The following is a 24,140-nucleotide window of genomic DNA, read 5'->3' as shown; positions in this document are numbered from 1 at the left end:
CACCGCAAATACACCAATTTTGTCCTTCATCCCAGTTGATGGATCTCTGACTGTTTTCTTTTTTTTTTTGCGTTACCAATTCATTGCACACATGGGTTGGGTTTTGGCAGGACATCCAAATAAATTTAACAACTGGTGAGTGTTTGGGTAAGAGGGGTGGATTTAAGTAAAAACAACAAGTAATTGAAATTGCATTGTGACCCAAGAGTCCCCTTTTGCAAACCCAACCGAGTTTCCACGCGGAAAAAAAAACAACAAAACATGCCTCCAAAATGCTGGAGCATTTACAAATAATTTCCGGAAGTGAGGTGAGCTTTTTCCCTCGACAGCTACACAGTGCTTAATTATGTTCGTGCGACGAAGCTTTTTCCAACATTTACCCACACATATAATCTTCTCCCTGTTGCCTCTTTTTTTTTCCTGGCCAGTTCTTCCCTCATTCTCCATGTAATCGCGTCTATGCTAGAGCCAAATGAATTGAGAAATGGACTGGGTGGAGCTTTCAATTAGCCACTTTTGTATTTTCCCATCCACAGCATTCAGTTTTACTTTCCCAACTAAAACGCGTGTGTATCAAAATTTCATGAACTGAGAGGAACTGTTAAGTACACAGAAATTGATTGGAAGGAATTTTAGTATATAAGAGAATTGTTGGTCAAAGGTTCATGGCCTCTATTGTACGCCTTATGGAAAGGTCATATGAATTTTGAAATGTCCTTTAATTTATTTTGCTTTATTTAAAAACAGATTAAGAGATATTACAGGATGTAAAATTGCAGGATACAGCAACAGAAACCAATGAAGGATACACACCACGCATACCACTGTTTTATTCTGAATATTGAGAGTAATGGTAAGACGGCGATGGACACATTACAATCCCCTATATATAATATGACACATATAGCTCAACTATAATGACCGAAATTAATTACATAGGTGAGATCGGGGTACATTTGTCCAGCAAATAAAGCTTTTCTTCGCGCATTATTTGTGAGAAATAATACTACCTCCGTTCCGAAATAAGTCATACGTTTGGCAAAAATTGGGATTAAGGAAAAGTTTGATGCTCTTTTTATTGCTCATTCTGCAAAATTTGAGATATAAAAAGTGTCATATCGGTAATAAAGTGTTGAGTTGTACTTGTGCATACTAAAAATTTAGAACAAATTCTAGCCTGTAATGTTAATCACAGTCCATTTATTAGTAATTAACTATCTACCGGAGCTCTTTAAAGAAAACGCGAAAATTTGACAACTTCAACATACGATTCCTCAACTTACCATCTATAGATAAGATCCCCATATTATCCCTGAACATGGAGGATAGTTCATACACAAGATATTTGCAAATGACAAAAATATTCTCTGAAACCATTCCTTAATCCCTAAGTTTTCGTCAAACGTACGACTTATTTCGGAACGGAGGAAGTAAGATTTTTCTAATGTTTTTTTATTTTTCACAAGTAGTGTTACGATATTAACTGCATGAAGCAATATAGTTCGAAGCTCTAAAATTTCTGACTTTTTCTAGAGAGGATAAAGAAAAAGGGGTGGCAAAGCGTCCCAGGCTTTGCGAAATGCTCGAACTCGTGACTTAGATGCTATACCGCCAAAGTACTTTCGCATCATTTACCGTTTACTGGTTTTCAACCGATTTGAACCGATTCATAAATCTCTCAAACGATCCCCCAAAATTGTTTTAAAAGTAATAGGATTGATTTTCAGATAAAAATTTTTTATCGGTTATGAACCGGTTCATTATCAATTCAAAACCGATCGGAACCGATTTAGTTTTGTCGGAAATTCCAAGACCTTTCCAACGACCCTAACTATGATCCCATTTGCTTGATAAATGCGCACTCTAGTGTCTTTTTATCTTTTGACCTTGAAAACCGTTATTAGGAATGATTATTCAAGATGACGATTTTTTCAGTTAAATTTGTTTATGGACAAAATATTCAGCTGGACTATATCCACCCTAAAATAAACTATATCGCCTAATACAATTTTGAGATGAGGTAAGTTTAGGTAAGTTTCGCAAGAAAATGTTAACTTGCGGACGGTGGGTCACTGAAGACCGGAACTTGGATATATGTCACCGTTTAAACCGTGTACGGACTTCCGTTCTTTCCAGAAGACTGTATAGAGAAAAGATTTCTGGTTTCTCACACACTCTAGCTTCGAACACTTCATAATTTTCCCAAATTTCTTTAATAAATCTGACATTTTTTCAAAAAATGTCTGACTTAAGGGGTTACATGGGTCAAAAAGACTGGAAAACACCGTATATTCTCTAATTTATTTTCCACATACAAATTTTTAATTTTATTTTAAGTTCTTAAGCATATAATATTACAACATCTAAACTATATATTTTCTGAAAATTTCAATTAAAAATCTTTAAAATTCTGCCACTGAGACCTGATTTTTGGAGACTTATTTTGAAAAAAAACATGTTCCGTTTTAGCAAAATATTTATTGGTTATTTTATTAATTTAGAATAGGAGGGAAGTGATTTTAGACATGAATACTATTTCATTGAATTTATTGGAGTTTCTTATATATTTTCAGTATAAATGATTTATTTTGTGGAATATGTGACTCATATACTTTGATGGCAATGTCGCTGAGTGTATCATATCAGTCTTACCAGAAATTTAAGGAAAATAATTTCTAAGATTTAGGGCAGAATCACATTGATAGTAAAATGCTCACCGTCACCGTCAAAGCCCTCACCGTATTTCGTTGATTTACGCATTTTCATTGTAATTTTTACGCAAATTCTCAATTACCGTGTTACATTATCTCATACTCGGTGGCACTAGGTAAGAATAATATAATTGAAGAAATAAAATGAAAATGCGATAAACGGTGAGCAAAAAAACTGTACGAAAAACTGTAGCAAAAAATCCTACAGTTTTTATTTTGATTACCGTTTATCGTATATTCGCTTTATTTATTCAATTTTCTTATACTATTTTCACCTAGTGCCACCGAGTATGAGACAAGGTAATATCGTAATGGAAAATTTGCGTAAGAATTGCAATAAAAATGCGTAAATCAATGAAATACGGTGAGGGCTTTGACGGTGACGGTGAGCATTTTACTGTCAATGTGATTCTGCCCTTACTTGAAAAGATTTTGAAGAACATTGACCAAAATTTACACCGGAAGTGTTGCCAAAACTATTAAGTTCCATCTCTCCTCAACCCTCAAATGCACGTATTCTTATGGCGAAATAAAAATTTTTGGACATTTTTCAGAAATACAAAAATTCAATTTCAATTTTCTCGTACAATTTTAAAGGTAGAAAACTGTAACTTGGGGGTTTTCATTAGAATGTTGAAGGGCACAAATAGACCAAATGAGGTGGAGATAGTGTATAGGGTGTAGGCAGGAGGCGAAGTGGTCCATCTCTCCCACTGTTTCAACTCTCCTCGAATGACTATATTTTATACACCACATTTTGTCTTGTAAAATAAGTTTTGATCAAGATAAAAAAGATTCTACCGTTCAAGTACGAGTTTAACTTATCAGATAATAGGAAATATTTAGGTTTTAACTGTCAGGTGAATATAGTCTGAGAAATCTTATCCACCGAAAACCATTTAATTTTTCAAAAACTGTCTCCAAAAATCAGATCCCAACCCAACAGCTCAATTTTTAAAATATTGATATGAAAATTTCAGAATATATAGTTAAAATGTTATACTTTTGTATGATTAAGAGCTCGGATTAATTTTTTGTTAATTATGTTGAAAAAACTCAGGGAAATATAATATTTGCGTTTTTTTTTTCTTAGAATGTGCGGCCCACGTAACCCCTTAAGAGTAGCTACTAAAATATGCCATATGTAATGTTTGAATCTAGAGTAAAACTTTCCCCTACTTTCTTTAATACTTTAAACATTGACGATCTTGAAATGTTGTCAATAAACTATTATACATATTGTTATATAAACAAATGTTTTCAAGCCATGCAATGATCTCTGTCTCTTAATATTTAGAAATATTTAACAAGTTCGAAAAACCTTTCATTTTCATGTTAAAAAGCTCAAAATCGAGCAATTATTGCCAATTTTAACGAACTTTATGAAAATATTATCAAATTTGGAGTCAATTGTTCCTATATTCTATGATATATTGAAAAAAATGTTGTTCTTTGTGGAAGGGTGAGGCTACCGATAGTCCATTGTTGCTCTTTCTGACTGTTTAGCTTCCAGATATAAACTACGTAATATCATATTTCATAAAAATTCAGTCAAAATATTATTCTTTGCTTGAAGGCAAAATGCTGTGCTTTTATTCAGTATAGAACAATTTGCAATTTTTTACTAAAAACCAGCGGGTAATATATCTATATATGTATATGCATTGCTGCTGCTGCTATTTAAAATTCGAGTAAAAATAGCTGGATTTCATGAACTAATTATAGACGACATCCTAAACTAATTTCCATAAAGTCCTAATTTATATTTTTTTCATATTCAAATCATATCAAATATTAAATATCATAGCAAAGTTAATGAGGACTAAAACATATTTTTTCTATGATTCATTTTCCAGTAAGGTTGGTTTAATTTTATCATTTTATCTTTAAATAAAAGATATTTTGAGTTTATAAAATTTTCAACAGAATAGTTGACTAACATAATTAGTATACGGTTTACTTTTAGGAATAAAATCGAACTCTGTAGATTTTACTCAAGCAGATACGGAATAGGTTTCAGATTGTATAGAGTACAGTAGAGGAATGAATGAGTTTATTAGAATTTTATCAATAAGGATCAATTTTAACTGCTCGAACTCCAAGAGAGAGCAGTTTTCACAATCGACTTTTTCACATGTGTTAAAATTTTTAGGAACAAATATTTTTTTCATTTTTTTAAGTTTATATTGAAATGACAAATTAATATTAGTATGAAAAATTAAATGCTACTTTATATTTTAGTTAATTATTTATTTATTTATTTATTAAAATTAGTAAAAGTAATATCCGTTGTTCCTTGACTTATATGAAGAAGGGGATTTGATGTCGGCAAGTCCGCTTGTCATTGACGTGGCCTGTTATTGGGCAAGACATGTGAAAATTTTGTGCCTCGACACGATTAAGGGCACAATCACATTGACAATAAAATGCTCACCTTAGCCTCACCGTATTTCGTTAATTTACACATTTTCATTGCAATTCTTACGAAAATTCTCGATTACCGTATTACCTTATCTCATACTCGGTGACACTACGTAAAAATAATTTAAGAAAATTGAAGAAATAAATCGAAAATGCGCGATAAACGGTGGGCAAAAAAAACTGTTCGATTAATTTCTCAGACGGTTTTTTTTGCTCACCGTTTATTGAATTTTCGTTTTATTTCTTCAATTTTCTTATATTATTTTCACCTAGTGCCACCGAGTATGAGATAAGGTAATACGGTAATCGAGAATTTGCGTAAGAATTGCAATGAAAATGCATAAGTTAATGAAAAACGGTGAGCATTTTACTGTCAATGTGATTCTGCCCTAATAGTTTCGTTGCTTCTATTATTCCATAATTAATAGATTAACCATAACAGAGCTGCAATTTTAATTTTCTGAGCCTGGGTATAAGCTTCAAAGTCCCATAAGACAAGAAAAAAGTTGCAGAATTCTGTGCACTTTGAAAGTCTGAAATTCTTGAATTGAAATGAATTCTGAAAGTGATAGAACTGTCTGAATTGCATGCCCAAAGACAAATTCGTGCATAAGTTCTTCATGCTAATTGAGATTTTCATTGTGTATTTGTCAAAAGCTTTTACCCAGCAATTTTCCGCTAGACTAAATTGGTATCACACATAGAACAATATCTGACTGTTGGAGCAAGACAAGTTGAGGAAGACTTCCAAAAGATTAAGCTAATGTCTCTTTCAGATGAATGTGTGTCAGTTTAATTTAAATTTGGCAATCGTTCGTTTAATTGTGCACAAAATAAGCTCCGATAAGCTTGAAGTCTTCTTTTGTAATTTGATAATAAATGCAATCTGCAGTAAATGACAAACAGTCCCAATAGAATTCGATGGTATTGAGTAAATTTTGTGTTTGAACATTTTTAGGTTAACGGGTCAAATTTCCATGAAAATGAAGGGTGAATCCACTTGGGAGCAAAGTGGGAAAATACCCTGAAGAATTGTGGAGATAACTGTCAGGGATGGGGGTGAAAGTTGTTGGATTGTGGGGTCGAATAGGTCGAAAATTGTTCAGTTGAAAAGCGGGAAGGAAGTGTTTGACGGGGGGATTGTAAAAGGGTATATAAAATGGATCAAATTATATATCCTTTGTGATTTCTTTTTGCTGTCATCGTTCTGGAAAATGTCTTAAGACATTCCATACTTCTTTTTTTTTTCTGGAAACCACTCTTTTCGAAAGTGGAGTGGTTTAATGCGCAAATATTGCTGATGAAGTTGAAAAAAAATATCGCATAAATATAACCCCTTTTTAGGTTCACCCTCATTGTCACAGGGAGTTTTGTCTCGTTCAATGCGTCCCTTTTTGTTCTATGAGCACTTGAATGTCAAATATTTTCGAATATTCTAATCAATCCTCCGAAAATTCCATTTTAGGGTGGCCCCACAGGAGGGACATATTGGTATTTTATTGCTCTAATTCAAAGAGAAAGCAATAATCCATTGATTTTTGGAACATCTATATATTATGAGGACTTTACACACTGAGAAAAATATGATTTTTTCTGCAATTCAATCATTTGCATAATTTTCAGGCGTTAATTTTTAGAGTAAACTTCTGAGTAAATATCGCACATAAATAATTTTAGGCCACGCCCCCTTTAATTTTTTTTAATTAGTATCTTTTAGTCTGGAAAATAGACAAGAAGGAGATGGTGAAATCCTATATTTTTCTCTGTATTCAACTTAACAAAATAATACGGATCAATGAGGCATCAAAAAGAGGTGATAACAATAAACCATTAAGTTCAAAAATTAATACAAGAAACCAGGGGCCCATCAAGTCTAATAAAAAGTGAAGCTATTTTTCACTTTTCCTTGTAAAAATTTTTCACCTATCGCACCGCGACTTAAAGAAATTTGCTCATAGTTCTTGTATAATTTTGGCGAACATTATGAAATATGTATTTAGAGATAGCTTTTAATGCACGATTTCGAAATATATCAGACTGATAAGTCAATACTCTTTAGGAAAAAACTTGTCAATAGTCTTCAGTACCTCTATGCAAAAACGCATGGAAAAATAAAATGTCGAGAGGCCCCTGCAAGAAACCTTGAATTCAAAGAAGGTGTAATTGCAAAATGGGCGTGGTCTAGACCTTTTCGATATTTTTTAAAACAAACGTGTTTCCGGAAAAAAGACGGATTTAAATCTAAATTCTTCACCGACTATGATGTTTGTAAATTTAACTAATGGTTGGACTATACAAGGAGCTTTCCACCACACAATTTGACACTCAAAAGAATTAGTTAAAGGGGCGTGGCCTTTTTTACAATGGGAAACTCTTTGCAGTCCAACCCACATTTAAAGAGTACGGCCTTCCTTAACCGTTCTATCTAACATTAAAATAGGGTAAAGTGGTACAAGTTGGACAGGGCTTTTTTTCTTGATAAATTTAGTACTTCATTTTTATTTGTATATTTATTTAATGCTTTAGTTTTATAATTTGGTTCCTTGTGCTTAAAAACAAATTTTGTACTGTATTTATCAAGAAAAAGCCATGTCCAACTTGTACCGGCGAATTGTCCAACTTGTAACACTATGTCCAACTTATATGACTTTACCCTACACTGAGAAAAAATTGGGGATGTGATTAACTTTTTTTCCTCATAACATTAACACTTTTTAGGTGTAAAAATATATCAACATTTTTTAATGTTAATTTTACACCTTTTTAAGGGTAAAATTAAAATGGGAAAGGGTAACTTTAACCCTTAATACACCTAAAAAGGGTAATATTTACACCAATTTCGGATCAATACTGCAGGGTAAAATAAACTTTTCCGGAATGTTATTTTAACTTTTTCGGAGTTCTCTCAGTGTAGGTTCTAAATTGGCCGTGACTTAAAATATTTATGGATTGTATGAGGATTGAGGTTACCTCAGCTTATTGCCAGTGAAAATTTAGTTTGATCCCAAGAAGAAAACCGATATTAGATGCAATAACTCTCTACAAAAAATACTTAAAAGAAAGTTCCAATAAAGTGAATGCGAGGTCGTATTTGAGTCGTTATCAAATTTGCCCAATATGCCAATTGCCAATCAAATATTAAAGACTGAGCATTTGGCAAAGCCTTTTTCTCACTTCCAACCCTTCCAACCATTTTTAATAAAATCAACTAAAGTGCTTTTACCCTGTACTTTGCCAATTTCTATTTTTCATTTTTTAGCATTCAACTCCAGAAGCCTCAGTAATGGTATATTTTCCACCGTCTGTTCGATGGGAAATTACCCATTGTATTTGCAATGCGATGCCCGCCATCATATGAAAATCCTGCCAGATAGGAAATTCTACATAACCCTCGTTTAGTCTTTTGGGTGTATGATCGGATTTGCCTAACTGGAGGGCAAGCTGAGAGAATCCCAATACGGATGGGGTAAGAGCTGAGGAAATGTTTAACGGACATAAATTTGAAGAGGATTACATTGATTGCTGATCACTTTAACGCAAAAGAGGAGGAAGTGGATGAGTGGATAAAAAGAGCAAAAGAAACTTCATCAATTGAGGGAAATTCCACCTCAAGCCCACCACTCTTGGGTCTTCTCTTTAACATACATGAGATATTATCCTCAGTGAATATTCTCTATGCCACACAAGACACCACACATGGTGGGATAAAATTGAGTTATCCCTCCGTTCCGCCTCTGTTGGTCCTTTCAGAGGAATTCGTCGGCTGTGAATATAACCCAGGAAGCTCCTTTCTGCACCCAACTTCCCGCTCAGAAGATGTCAACAAGGATTTATGTCACAAATACTCCAGAAGGGGATGATGCGATAGAATACTTAATTTGTACAATATACCATTCTCTTAACATTTAAACGACTTCTTACAACGTGATCAGCATTATTAGCTTTCGATTTTTTTCTCTTGCTACATATACTCATTCATCCTGATCTACTTTTCACACTCCTGTTGTCTTCCCCAAAGAATGTTGTAATATGTGACAAAGTCATCGCTCAGTTGAGTTTTCCGTCACTCTTTCAAGAAGAACTTAATTCTAAGAATGGCTTTCAACACGTTTAGTGTCACACAAAATTCTTATGCTTAAGGCAGAATGAGTGAATTTCACAGAACGTTAAGAAAATTCTTTAGGACAATACCTTTGAATTATATTCAGTATTGAAATTACTGCACGAAGAGCTTCAACATACATCTCTTAAATAAGTTAAATGAATAAATGTGAGCTAATTGAATGTGGTAAAATTGTAAGGAAAACAAATAGAAGAGGGTTGGGCAATTTCAGGCAACTAAACTTGTTAAAAAATGTTGAGCCAACAGTGGATGAAACTCTTATACTTAGTTCTAAAACAAAAATAAAAGAACTCATTATAAAGAGTCATTTGCCAGAACGTCTAAATTCTTTTGGATATTGTATATTAAAATAATACAGAACATTTCCCAAATATTAATTTATAGTCCCGAAAGGACTATCCCTGCAATTGCTTCCTCCATCCTTAAAAAATATATGAGAAAAAATGTTCACAATAAAATTTTTGCTTTTCCATTCAAGAATTTCTTTATTTTTTCACTCATGAAACAAAAAACGTGTAAAACTTACTCGAATCGTCGACCTATATATTTTAGAGTTAATTTTACTTCTATTTGGGTGTAATATTCATAAGTTGTTTCAACTTTTTTCAGAGTAACTCTTCCACTTTTTGTCCTAAATTTTACAATAAAAAAAAGGAATAACTCTTTTTTGGATCCTAAAAAGAACATATTGTCCAGTTTTACGTTTACTGTCATTTTGTTTTATTTTTATTTCATAATTTTCTTTATTATTTCTTTTATCTCGATGTCCCCAAGTTCCGGGATACCCGAATATGATGCACTGCATATGCCTTCGTGAGACTCTGTTAGGCATATTGGGAATATTTCTAATTGATGTTCAAAACGAAAACTATCTTAACGAGAAAAAGAAACATTTAGGCATATGCTTCAGTCGAGATGAAATTGTACATCAAAAAGGTGTAATAAGAACATCTATATTCGTCGAGTCAATTCAACTCTCACGTAGAATTATTTCAGATTAAACTTACTAAAATTTACAACTAAAAAGTGTAAACATTACATTGATATATTTCGAGTTAATTCAACCCGACAAAAGAGTTGTTTCAACTCTAAAAATTTGTTATTAACGTTTAGAGAACGGCGGACATCTGAAATTATAAATAGTACAATATTATTTAATGCTTCGTTTATCATTAACATATTGTATTTAATTTTGTTTTGCATTGTATAAATGAGCAGTAAAAAGTTAAAATTGAGCAGTAACAAAAAAATTGAAAGAGTGATATTATCGTTCAAATTTTGGCAAAGGGAATATAAAGGATTTTGCATTTTATCTGCAACAATTTTAAATGCTAAATTATTATATATAAATTGGACCGATTTTTGTAAAGATTTAAGTTTCTTACTGAGAATAATTAGATATTTTACTGATCATTTCTTTTTTGCCATTTTGTTTGTCACTGTCACAATCAAAATTTAAATTTCTATTTAAAATTTAACTTTCTCTGAAAATATCGTTATAAGTTATTAGGGTGTAAAAATTAGAACTATACATTTTCTTTTACTTTTCAAATTATAAGACATTTCAATGAAGATCATATTTTGTATGAGATATAAAAATTCTTCAATTATTAAAAGTAATTGTTTAATCAAGCACAATTTTTAACATCGAGAAAAATAGTTTATTATTATTCGTATCAATCCATTCTATTTGTTTCATCTAACTCTTCTGATACGGACTTTTGAAAAAATACTTTTGGAAAAAGCAATTTTTTAGAAAAATACGAAGCCAAAGCGTTTGATGAATGCTTCAGATGTTTGATCTAAGACTTAAATGCAAAATAAATCTTAAATAAAGACTTAAATAAATCTGTAACAAAATATAGTAAATTTCAATCCAGCTGAAAACATATATTATTTTTAGCTGAATTCAGCACTACTTTTTTCAGCTAATTGTGCTCGTTGTGAGGTACAGATTTTTTCAATTTTAAATTTAAAAAAAAACAGCACAGAACCGAAAATATACGTATTTACACTAGGGGGAAGTGGGGCACATTTGAAATTGGGATTTTTCACATATTTCCAAATAAAATTGAGCCTTATCGTTATATAATTTAACTTCTCAATCTGTTTGTGCAGCTAAATTATATCAGGACAAGGCTCAATTTTATTTTAAAATAGGTGAATAATCCCAATTTAAAAGATGCCCCACTTTCAAAGGTGCCCCACTTCCCCCTACATTTTATTCTAAAACAGATCAAGCACTGAATGGATCAAGTGATAGAGCACTCACTCTATGATATAGGAGGAAGTGGGGTACCTTTGAATTGGGGCACTTTTGAAATTGGAATATCTTCTAATATTAAATGGAATTGAATTTTATATTAATATTAATGTAATTTAGTTTCATAAATTGTTTGTGGACATAAATTATATCATGGTAAGGTCCAGTTTCAAATATGCCTCATTTCAAAGTTGCCCCACTTCCCCCTTAGTATCTCTTATCCGGGATTCAGACCTAAAGCTTAGCCATATGGTTTAACTTCTTTTATTTATCATTTAATCCATTTATTATAAATTAAGGTTTTTTGAATTTTTTTTAATAAGATTGTAATTACGGGTAAATGGGGTTTGTAAATACATTTTGTGTAATACATTTTGTAGTACATTTTGTAAAAACCAGTTAAATTGCTTGTTATACACGACTTAACGTTTTAACGATTAGATCATCCTCCCATCAGCTTATCACTAAGCCGTTTCTCGGCATAAGCCGTAAGTCTGCCTAGAGGGCATAAGACTCTGGTCTGAAGACCGCTTTAGGCAATTGTAACTGAAAATAATGAGCAAAAAAAATCATAAAAATTAAATGAGATAAAAAGGCTTGTGAAAACTGATGCTTCTCTTTATATTGATTTTCTTGAAATTCATTGCTTAATAAACCCTATAATTTATTATGAAAACAATTTACAGTCCTACATAACAAACATTTTGGGTGAATTTGAAGACCATAGGAAGCATCACAAAATATAAGAATGTCTTTTTTTTAAAGCTCGTCTAGTAAGAAAAACATGTTACAGTGCTTGCGGAGAGACAGAAAATAAAACAGATAAATCCGGGAATTACGTCGGAAAGGCAGAAAAAGTGACAAGAAAAGTCGAGCAGGAAAAAATGATAAGTAAATCCCTTTTTTTTTCTTCTGTAGACCATTTCCATTCATTTTCTGACACTCTGCTTAGAAAGCAATCACCGACTAAAAAATAAATTGTTAGTCTCTATTTAATTACTTTGAATTATATTTCAAATTCATTGCTCAATAATTTTGTTGGGAAAATGAGTGGGAGTTTTTGTATTTAGTCTTGCGGAGAATTATCTCCATCAATTTAATTAAATTCATTCACAACGTGAAATTTTTTCGAACCTATATGCAGTGGTATTTTTTCATTAGTATCAATGTGAAAATAACGTGGAGGGAAAGTGGTGAAAAAAGAATGATACGCATAGAGAATATTTTTTGGTTTTCTCTTTTTTTGGTAGGTTTATTTCTGTTCACTATAAATATCCAATTGTATACATCTGTGCCCTTCTGTCGCGTGAACTCTCTCTATGATATTTTATTTAATAACGCACAGAGAAAACTCATGGTGTATAATTAACGATTTCCTTATGCAGAGCATGTATCGACCATTTGGGAGCTATTTTTGGGGCCATTTATTGTGTTCCATAGAATGGTAGACTATATTTCGACGCATTCAAATTGGCATATGTCACAAAGTACTGCAACCCTTTTGAATCTCTCACCATTCAATAGACTGACCCTCACTTAAGGCCCCTAATCCCATTCCATATTCCCGGAATTAATTAAATTCCATCAGAGAATAAAATATCTGATGCACTTCCTCTGCAATATTACCAGCGAACTTTTCCATCATCAATGACTGCCATTCAGTCTGTGACGATATCCATCTCCGACAATTCCTCAAAGGGGTCGGTGATGAAAAATATTTATAAGTTGCCTCCCAATTTTGTTGAGCTAATCTTTGTGATGAAGTGAAAGACACATTGAGAGCGAGAAGTCCAATAAACACCTTCTACATGTATTTTTAATGAACAAATCCAGGGGCTGCTAAATAACAAAATGTGAACCTTTTGTAAAGAAAAAAAAAGATAGTTTTAATTTAGATTGAGACTTTCGAGGTTCAGGTCTTTAAGGAATTTAAAAGGTTAAATTACAATTTAATTAAAGTTTTTATAAGTAGACAAATGTATTTTTTACATTTAATATGTCCATCGTCGTCTTAGCGCTGTTTTAATTCTCCGGAAGAAACTAATGGAAATGATTTCTAACAGACTATTACGATAAAAATGTTACATTGACGGTTAGATTGCCTTTCGAAAACTAAACTAAAAGGAAAATGAATATAATTATGCACAGCCACATTTTCGTAATTTAAAGGTGTCTTGGCTAAAAGATAAATACCTTAAAATTTACTAAAATTATAGAATAACAAATTAATAAGCTGTTTAAAAAATGTTCTCGATAATTACGCGTAGCATAACAATCATACTGAGAAAAAATTTCACTCCTCGATAATTCCGCGAGATGGCTGATGTATTTCTTGTTCGAATTTCGAAGTGCTCAAGTGTAAAAAGTGTCGGTCTTCACTTCTTTGTGAGGTAAAAATAAAGCAATTACGCTTAGGGGAAACTGGGGCACCACCAAACACGGGGTACCACCAAACACTAATTTTTATTTCTAAACTACTTGGACTATCTCGACCATTCCTTCAGTGGACAAGCATCCCTATAGTGCCTATAAATTCCTATCGGTCTTATCCTCTGATATCCAATATTCGATTAAAAAATCGCAGTGTTTGGTGGTACCCCGTGTTTGGTGGTGCCCCAGTTTCCCCTACTATACTCCTGTTCCATTATTTGATCACTTCATAATCGCTGTGAGTAATTCTTGTCAGCTTTTTAGTCTAACATTTTATAAATTTTCTCCATCTTGTGCGAAAATTGAGTATGCAATTTCGAAACTAAGTTTGAATTCTTCGAATGTCAACGATGTTTTGTGCAATAATGCAATAATGAAATTTTTAGCGAAAAGACTATTCGAAAATCAAAATCCTTGCGAAATTATTTGAAGTCATAAAATTTCATTGACTTTGGAACCCAATCTTTTAGGTTTTGAAAAATATTAACACAGAATGTCATTGATGTTTGGAAAATTAAGACAAAATTTCGAATTTTCAAACTTAATTTTAGTGCAAGAGTGTAAAATTTTATGAAATATCGCACTAAGAAATTACTCAGAATATCTTAAAATTACTCAGAAATTGTGAATGAATTTTATAATGGAATAGGAATATTATTGTGCTCACTATACTCTTTCCAAATCTCGCAACTCCGAGAGTAAACGATTGCACTGCACAGAGCAATTGGTTAAGGTCGTGTAGCAAGTCAAGCAGAGTATGTGGCCTCTAACAGCTCAGAGGTAGGAATGTTTCCTATCTCCATTCCGGAGAAAATTGAATGATTTTAGCGTTACTTGCTCTGATTGGCGATTCTCTGTACTCAAATACAACTAAAATTAAACAAAAGTTCGCAAAAAAATCTCATAGGAATATTATGTTTCTCTTTGGTTTAATTTTCCTCACGACAAAGTCAAGGATGACTTATTGGCTCTGTTCAGTAATAACCTTTTGAAGAGACAAAGCCATTCCAAAACCAAGCTAAACCTATTCAAAAAACTACCGAAAGCCAAAAGTGCAAGTTCACGTACTCGCCGCTTTAGCGCTGATTGTTATGTTATTTCAAATTTCGGTATTCTTGACACTTCAGTCATCAACAATGTCAAGAACAGTGCGTAAACGTTTATTGCAAAATGTGGTTTTTTGTGTGGTTTTATGAAATTTCAGGGTGGGATAATATTTGAATTGCAATTTCATTAAAATTAATGTCCTTTCCGTGAACTTGTGCATTTTTGGTAACTCGTCAGTTTAAATGTTCGTACTTTCTTCCAACTGGTTTTTAGGTACTAAATCCTCTCTGATATACCTTCGATTAGGTAGAGAAAAATCTTCAACCGAGACCCTCGAGACACTTCGAAATTCGAACAAATTTTACTGAAGCCACTGTACTGTGTACTGGCTTTCGAAACAGATTTTCGAATGTCTGTTCTCTTGGGGAACTTCGGTTATGAGTTTTCGGATGTACCGGTTTCGAACGTATAATATTCTTACTACTCATGTTTTATCTCGCAGCCTAACTTTTGATCCATGTGAATGTACAAAGATATTGTTTCAATTGTTTTAGTAGTGAGTATCCCCTTATCTGAAAAAAAAACTGTATTGGCAAAACGAAAGAGCAATGGTGAGGCTGAAGAGAGTGCAATCAATCACGTTGTCATACAATTTCCTCAATAAAATATCACACTTCAAACGAAGTGGGAAAAATATGGTTTGCCGGAGTAAAATATACAAGTATTAGAAATAATAGCTCCAGAGAAACACAAATAAACAAATCAATTTATGATGTTGAACTTCTCGATAAGAATCCTCCTGGAAGAGTGAAAACCATTCACTGGGAGATTTCCCTCATGCCCCAGAAAAGAGTTCTTGTGGATTTTCACTGGAACTTCACATGGACTTCTTATAGCCTTTTATTGACACAAACACTACCATTGATTTGTTTATCCAGAAATCATGAATCATAAACACAACCATAACATGAAAGATTTTCTTTCAATGTTTGAGTACAAATATTTTTTTTCTTTGAGGAATTTCCGAGAATCCTAAGTAAAAGCCCTGGAAAAATATTGTTTAGTAAAGCATTTTTAAGAAAATAATAAATTTTACAAAATTTGGGTCAATTTAACGAGAAAGAGATACTAGAAATCATTATGTTATAGGAATATCTTTTAATGATTCCTACTTCTCAAATAATCAAATTGGAATTAAACGACCACATTCTAAGTACTTGCTATAAAATGCGATTTAGGACGGTGCATAAAATCCATGGCATCCAATATCGCCACTTTGTTGGCTGTAAAATTTAAATCATAAATCTATTTCTGCAATCATTTTAGCCATAATACTTGCTTCCTGAGGAATCTCTCGTACTTTATGGCCCCCTACTTAATGTGCATTGTGGGAATGTTGTGTAAGGAGATAATTGAAAATGTCAAGAATACCATTTACGGAATTTGGTCACAGTCCAATAGGCATGTAAGGAATTGAACACCGCATAACTTGGCATTTCCAAATGCATTGAATTCCTAATATTATCGAAAAAAATTAAGAAATATTCATTGAACTTTCTGTAGATAGAGAACTAACTGACTCTTTAGTTGAGATTTATCGCTCTACAGATTTAAAGGTGATTAGAAAAGAATTTACGTTCAAATCTCTGTTTTTTTTTTATTGAACAGAAGGCGAAGAAAATACATATTTTACCGTAAGTATTAACATATCGTTTTCTTGTGACTTCTCAAATAAAACTTAATTGAGCATTGTAATCAGAATCGTTAAAAAATCAAGAAAAAGTAATACAATCCCTTGATTATGAATATGTTAATTTGTACGTCAGATTTCCACAGGTTTTTAAGTAAAGTCCTAATGTGCGGCTTTAGAACTTTGATTCAAAAAATACTTTACTAAAGTAAAAGGATTCATATAGAGGAGAGTACACGAAACTTTTAAAGATCAGGCTTTCAAGAAAATGAACTAAAAACAAAATATAATTACTGGCTCTAATTTTTGTGAGAACAAGCCGAGATAAATTTATGATGACTAAGAACTTTTACTGGATGCCTCGAAGTGTTTGCAATTCCGAAAGCCTAAAAATTTGACTCAGAATTGAAATTTTTGGGAAAAGACTCACTGATTAGGAGCATTTGAAAGATCAATCTTTTTTATGAAGAGCTCCAAGGCCTATCTCATCAAGCTTTTGCTGTGAAAGTTTGGCTTTCCATCAAAAAGCACGTCTCCTAAAGAAATTTTGAGACTTATCGTTTGTACTGTGTGGTGACTCATATTGTCTCTACAACTGCCTAAAAAGCATAAGAATTTCAGAATATTGGCACCATTTGATAAAAATTTCAAATTTTTATCAAATTTTTCGAAATTTGATAAAACTATTAAGGGGTAACGTAGGACAAAAAGACTGGAAAACACGATATTTTCTCTGATAATTTTTCGACATAACTCATAAATGAACTGTACGTTTTTAATCACATTTGGATTTTTGGCAGAATTTTCTACAAAAAATACTCTTTTCAGCGTATTTTACACGATGTTTTCTCTTTTAAAATACATTGAGATTAAGGTAAAAAAATCTTCGGTTCAAGTACGAGTTTAACTCATCAGCTAACGGGAAATACTTAGTTTCATGATGTCAGATTATTATAACCTGAGACATCTTGTACACCGAAAAGTATGTTTTTCAAAAAAGTTTTTGAAAATCAAACCCTAACGGTGCTATCACACTAGGATTTTTTGCAATTTAAATTTAAATTGAACTCAGCAAATTGAGCATTAAAATTGCGAGAACCACTTGAAATTTTTCATAGCCAGGACACATTTTTGCGAGAAATTTGCTAAATTCAAAAAAGCCGTGCTGATTTCCAGTTGTTTTATTATGTCATTTGTAATTTTGTTATATTATTAGAAAAATCAGTGAGTCCAGTGATGAGGAAGAAATTTTCCTACTTTATGTAGGATATATGTTCAATAAAAATGTGTCTCAAGTCTCAAGGTAAAAGGAAGAGATTGTGGGCCAGAAAATGGATCCAAGAGAGATCTGCCCACGGATTCACTGAAAAAATGTATGATGATATCGCAACTGTGATTTTTTTGGACACAACAATTTTCTCCGTATAGCTTGGAGAATTTGAGGAACTACTTCACATAGTTGGACTTCATTTGCAGAAAGAAACAACGAAAATGAGGGTGCCTATATCGCCAAAAATTGTAATTGTTGAGCAATTGTAACACTTAATTTGCTGAGTTGAAAATAATTTGAGCAACCACATTTGTGCTATTTTAACATATTTAAACATGTTTTGGTGTGCCAAGTATTAGTTTATATCAATAAATAAGCGAAAATCTTTTAATTCAAATGATTCTTAATGCAAAATAACACATAGGAACAATTCATCTGAAAATTAAATTGAATTTACAAGTCCAAGCTATCCAAGTGTGATAGCACGCTAACGACTGAATTTTCAAAATTTTGAAATTAAAATTTCAGAAAATACAGTTAAATGGTGCAAAGGAAATATGCTATTTTTTAGTTTGCGTGAGCCATGTAACCCCTTAACGCTCAAGCGTCTTCTACGAGAATTTCTTTTTAGTCATATCTAGTAAATCTTGGATTTTCATTTGATTATTTTTGATTTGATTTGATGATGATGAAATTATAATATGAGAAAAATATGGTAAAATAAAAGAAAATCAATGTAATTTAATATTGTTGCACAATCTTGGATCTTGCCCTTATAATTATGGTTGCACCGGTTCCACCATTCAAGTACAGGTTTAACTCGTCTGCTAACAGAAAGTATTTGGTTTTCTGATTTCAGATAAATATTCTGAGAAATTTTGTCCACCGTAAAGTAAGTTTTTTTCAAAAAAAAATCTTCCAAAATCAGGCCCCAACAGTTAAATTCTATGATTTTGACCCACATTACCCCTTAAGGTTTAATGGTGTAACATTTAAGGATATTGTGCGCAAATCAAAAGTACTTTTTATTGTACACTGAGAAAAAAAGAGGGGGCGATTAACTTTTTTTCCTCAGAACTTTAACATTTTTATGTGTAAAAATATATTAACATTTTTTTATGTTAATTTTACGCCTTTTTAAGGGTAAAATTAACATGACAAAAGATAATTTTAACTCCTAATACACCTGAAAAGTGTAATATTTACACCGCTTTTGGATCAATACTGCAGGGTAAAATTAACATTTCCGGAATGTTATTTTAACTTTTTCGGATTTCTCCCAGTGTATAGATGACGCAGCGGTAAGTTGTCAATTTCATCCAAAAAATTTAAACTCAAATTAGACAGTTCGAAAATGCATATCAAGCGATAACTCATAAAATCTGTGACAAATGCACGCACACTCATATTGATTGAAAGATTGAAGTCGGATGTTATGGCGGGAAATGAGAAAGATGAGCCAAACACTTCTTTTTGTCAGGCAGTATTAATATTGTTAATGGCAATAATGGAAATGGACCGAAAGATTTTTCGCTCCTCATTTTTCCATCTCATGTTTGCCTATGATCTTCTCTAAAAATACAATAAATCAACAACCTAAGCCCTTGTTTGGAGATTCATTACTTCAATTGGTTAGTTTTTGGCTTATTTTCTGTTTCTTCACATCAACAAACCAACTGTTTTTTTGCTTTCTTCGACTCAAGCAAGATAAATGAGAAAATTCTGTTCTCACGGAAGAATAAGATTCAGTGATTTTATTTTGTACACAGTGCTAAAGGAGAAAAATAGGGAAAGAATATACAAATTCACTCTATTTTCAGTAGCATTTTCGCTTTTGTATATTTTATTGTCCATGGGTGGATCTTTTTTTTCTTATATGGTTCCCGCTTAGCTTGAGCAAAAAGCCTATTAAAAGTAAAGAACAAACTGAGAAGCATCAGCATTAATGATGAGGAACAACTGTTTCCATTACGAGGAATTCTCAGATATAATATACCTTTAACCCCGTGAAAACTCCACATGGACAGTACGATTTGGAATGGGGAAAAAGAAGTTACGATGAAATTTTAAAAGGAAAGATAAAGCCACAGACGAAAAAAAAGTAATTCAGAGAGAAAGTTGCTGTATATAATTGAGTTTGTACTCAATATGGGGAGACTTTTCTCAACAAAAATAGATTCAATTTTCTTTAAATATTTACACAATATTTGCTGTGGACCCTTTTGCACAATTTCCACATCCGACAGTGTATATATTTTCACTTCTTTTAGCTTAACCATCTTAAATTAACGGTGCAACTGAGATAGTATAAACGTACAGTGGAAATCATACAAAATGTATCGCTTGCACGAATTTCTGAATAAAATGCATTCATGTTCTTGAAAAGATTATAGGATTTCATTTAACTTTTCAACATTCAAGAAGAGCCTTTTTTTTTGAGTGAAAAGCTGGGATATGCTATTTTTCAAGCTTTATAATCTCCTAAAAGTACCAAAACACCAATACAGAATTTAAGAAAATTCCGGGAAATTCATATTTTATAATTTTCTATGTAGTTGTAGTCTGCTTTTTCTTGAAAAATTCAAACTCCAATAATGCGCTTTCAGGTAAAAACATAAATATTATTCTCCTGAATTCATATCAAAATCGTATTTGCCCAACTTACAAAAAAATTAATGTAATTTATTTTAGAAAATAATTTAGAGCAAGCAGGGTTTAACCTTTTTTATTAATGTTTGGTAAGTAAAAAAAAATATAAACAAAAGAAAAATTGTAAAAGTAATTTGAGTAGTGATAAAAAAATTAAATAAGAAAAATAGAATTTGGAACAAAGTAAAAACGTATGGTATAAAAAAAAACTAATAACTTAAACCGATCCTGAAATTTTTTCTTACTAACCCTATAGAGAAGCTACGAGCCTCTTAAGAAAATTATATTATACCGGCTTTAGACTCAAGGCTTAAGTCCGGATGCGAAGATCATTCATTCCTAAACAAGCCGTAGCATCTATTTTTAAAAGCTATTATGTTTAATTACTTTGATAAATTGCTTTAAAAATACTTTAAAAATCATTGGTTTTCCCGAAATTCTGCATTCTCTTGAATTCTAATGGAATTCGAAATCAATTATTATTCCAAATTAATTCCTTCACCATCATCACCAATTACAAACCTAATTCTGAGAATACCATAAGAGAAATACTTTGAAAAGACAGTGAAATTAAATATTAAAAAAAAAACAAGAATAACAAGAATAGAAAACGATGAAAGTATAAGTTCTTCAATTTTTGTTGAAATGGTTAGCGGCAATACCAACAATACTAATATAATATTAAACGATAAAAATATTGACTTTCTTTTTATACTCTTCATATTTGTGTCATTTCCCACATTTTTAATTTCTTTAAAGTAACGGATACAATAAATTGCACAGTATTAACTGCCTTTAAATTATTGTTTTTTTGTTTTCTTTTTTAATGTACGAAAAAAATCAAATTTTAAATATGATCATTTTTTTATCCCCAGGTTAACGGCAAAAACCATGGTTCAATCTAGAATGATTAACCGGATAGAGCATTTTAATTCACAAATGGTATATTTTTGTTAAATTCTTTATAATCTTTGAGCTTTAGATCCCACAAAAATAAATAAAACAAGAAAAGGTAGCCACATATACGGAAAATATATTTTTACTAAATTTAAAATTTTACTGGTGTTACAGATAGAAAATTTGTTAGAATAATTCAAAAAATTGCGAATTTTACGTATTTTTCATTAGGGTTTTAGGAACTATTATCCTCATGCAATCATTATAAATTTTGTGCTAATAACATAACATTAGATACTCTTTCATTTGGCAAGAGTTTTAAAATTATTGCATTTGGTTTTATACCAAAATTAAAAAAACCACTTAAGAAAAAATATAGCACATTTTGTACGGAAAATATATGAGAATGCTCTGCCCTGGGTTCAATAGGCCGTATATGCCACTCATACAATCGAGTAGTTTGCAGTACAATTATGCAATTAGTAAATAAACTAAAAAATAAAAAATGAAAACCCAGTAGCATGAGGCTATCATTTAGCACGAGGAGGGTGCATGGAGGTCGGACATAGCCACAAAGGAACAGAGGTGAATTAACCCTTTAAGGACGATTGGAACACCGGTGTCCCATAAAGAAAATAATTTTTCCTGACTACCTAAAGGTATTTTTTCCTTATATTTGTACATAATTGCAAAGCAGAAGGTTGAACGAATCTAGGATATTTTTTGCCAGTCTCCAGTTATTTGCTATGTAAAAAATATTTAAGCTAAAAAATGGCGAATTTTTAAATTCTCAAATTCATAATTGATTTTATTTATTTTTTATACTCATAATTTTTTTTAAGCAAAACCCTTTTGGCAATAAAAACTACAATACTCATACGTAATATTTTTCATTAAAGCGATTACTTAAATTTTTGGGTATTTTTGTCCCTATCGTTCATAGAAGCACAAGATATACCGAATCATGCTCTGTTGGACATTCCAAGGTTAGATGTAAAACTTATTATTGATTATGTTTCTCAGTTTAATTTTTATTGTTGATTTTCAGTCCGTAAAAAGTGTCTCGTCGTTAAAGGGTTAAGCCCTTGTAAAACTAGGCTATGCTTCTAAATCATCTATTTTTTCATTTAAAGGACCTTCACGAATTCAAAAATAAGTATTACTTAGTATTAATTAAACATACAATCCCTAAACACACGTTAAACTGAACATAATATAAACAAAATAAACAATAAATATGTATAAAAAATTTCTGTATATGATAATTTTAAACCCTGTCACAAAAAAGAATATCAATTTCGCAAACCAATTTTGTGCCTTTTTAAGTGCACATAAAACCCGGCCAATATTTAGTTAATTCTGTTCAATAAAAAATATTGGTATATTAAATAATATAAATTGCCAATCATGAGTACCAAAAAATCAATAAATTGCGGTCTTTTGAGTACCTGCATTTCTGTAAATAAAAACACTGAATAAATCTATATATTTTTTTCCCATTTTCCATTTAATATTGACCAATTTTAGTGATAAAATTATAATAAAAACCTTCAAAACGAGTATTTTTAAACATAATTTCTGAATAAAAGTTTAAATATTTACTCAGGCGGTTTACTTTGAATTTTATTAAAAATAAGGTGTTAATTAGGTCTTTCGCTGTTTTTAAATTTATTTTATCTGCTTCTTCGTCTTTAATGATTTTTTGTGCTACAAAAAATTTTGTGAAACTTGAATTTGAAAACGATTTCGAAAAGTTCGAATAATGAAATATTTGTCCTTAAAAAAATTCAAAAAGCAGTTTATTTGAAAGTCCATTTCTTATTATCTCCACAGTAAATTATAAATACTACCAGTCGTACAACTTGAACATTGTGAAATATTTCTCAATTGAACAAAGTGCGAAAAAGCCTGGTATAGGTAACACTTTTAAAAAATTAACACCTATGCATACCTGAAAGTTGCCGAAATAACTCTGCACGGAGAGACAACGTTTGGACGATGTGTGGAAAATTATTTATCAATTTGGATCACTCCACTGGGGACTAGGATACACACTTAATTCCCGAAATACACGTTGGGTGATTAATTAAAATCGTAAATCCTCTTGGCTTATTTTTTACCACTATAACATCCGAGTTTACTCTTATCTAACTCTCTTGTGGACACAAGCACACAACAATTAATTATCCATTTGCACAGGATAGAATTCCACCAACAAATGACCAATTAATTTTCACCTTCGTTAGTGTTTCTCCACTATACGACGACAAATCCTCAAGAGGTGGTTAAGTCCACCTTGACCTCACACCCACTCACCTGTCCACACTCAGAAGACACCTTGGAGCAAGTGGGTTGCGTGAGGGATACTGTCTTGGCTGAAGGAGCACACCTGGAGCACCACAATTGGGAAGCACATGTGCATTGGACGCAGCTCCACGACTGACTGACGGACTCTCTGGCAGATGGTCTGAATGGACCACAGTTTCAAGCAAAGAGAATGCCACTGAATGTCACTGATTTCCCACGCAAGGCGCACGCGTGCCCTATTCTCACGATACCTTCCCCAATGGAGACTCTCGCCTATTCATCCTCATACTGAAAGTCTCCAAAGACTCTCAATATGTGGAGACTTCGTCTCT

General features: G+C 32.0%; 1 protein-coding gene across 1 annotated transcript in view; it reads right to left on the bottom strand.

The window, feature by feature from the left end:
* The window catches only part of LOC129807025 (protein artichoke), a 61,173-nt gene extending 37,244 nt beyond the window's left edge, over positions 1-23,929 (bottom strand). The window contains exon 1 of the mRNA XM_055855969.1: positions 23,453-23,929. The gene's annotated coding sequence lies outside the window, so the exon portion shown is untranslated. The remainder of the gene's footprint in view (positions 1-23,452) is intronic.
* Positions 23,930-24,140: the final 211 nt, after the last annotated feature.

Source organism: Phlebotomus papatasi, chromosome 3, assembly GCF_024763615.1.
Source record: "Phlebotomus papatasi isolate M1 chromosome 3, Ppap_2.1, whole genome shotgun sequence".
Lineage (NCBI taxonomy): Eukaryota > Metazoa > Arthropoda > Insecta > Diptera > Psychodidae > Phlebotomus > Phlebotomus papatasi.
The sequence above is the reverse complement of the archived record's forward strand: the minus strand, read 5'-3'. Positions and strand labels throughout refer to the sequence as shown.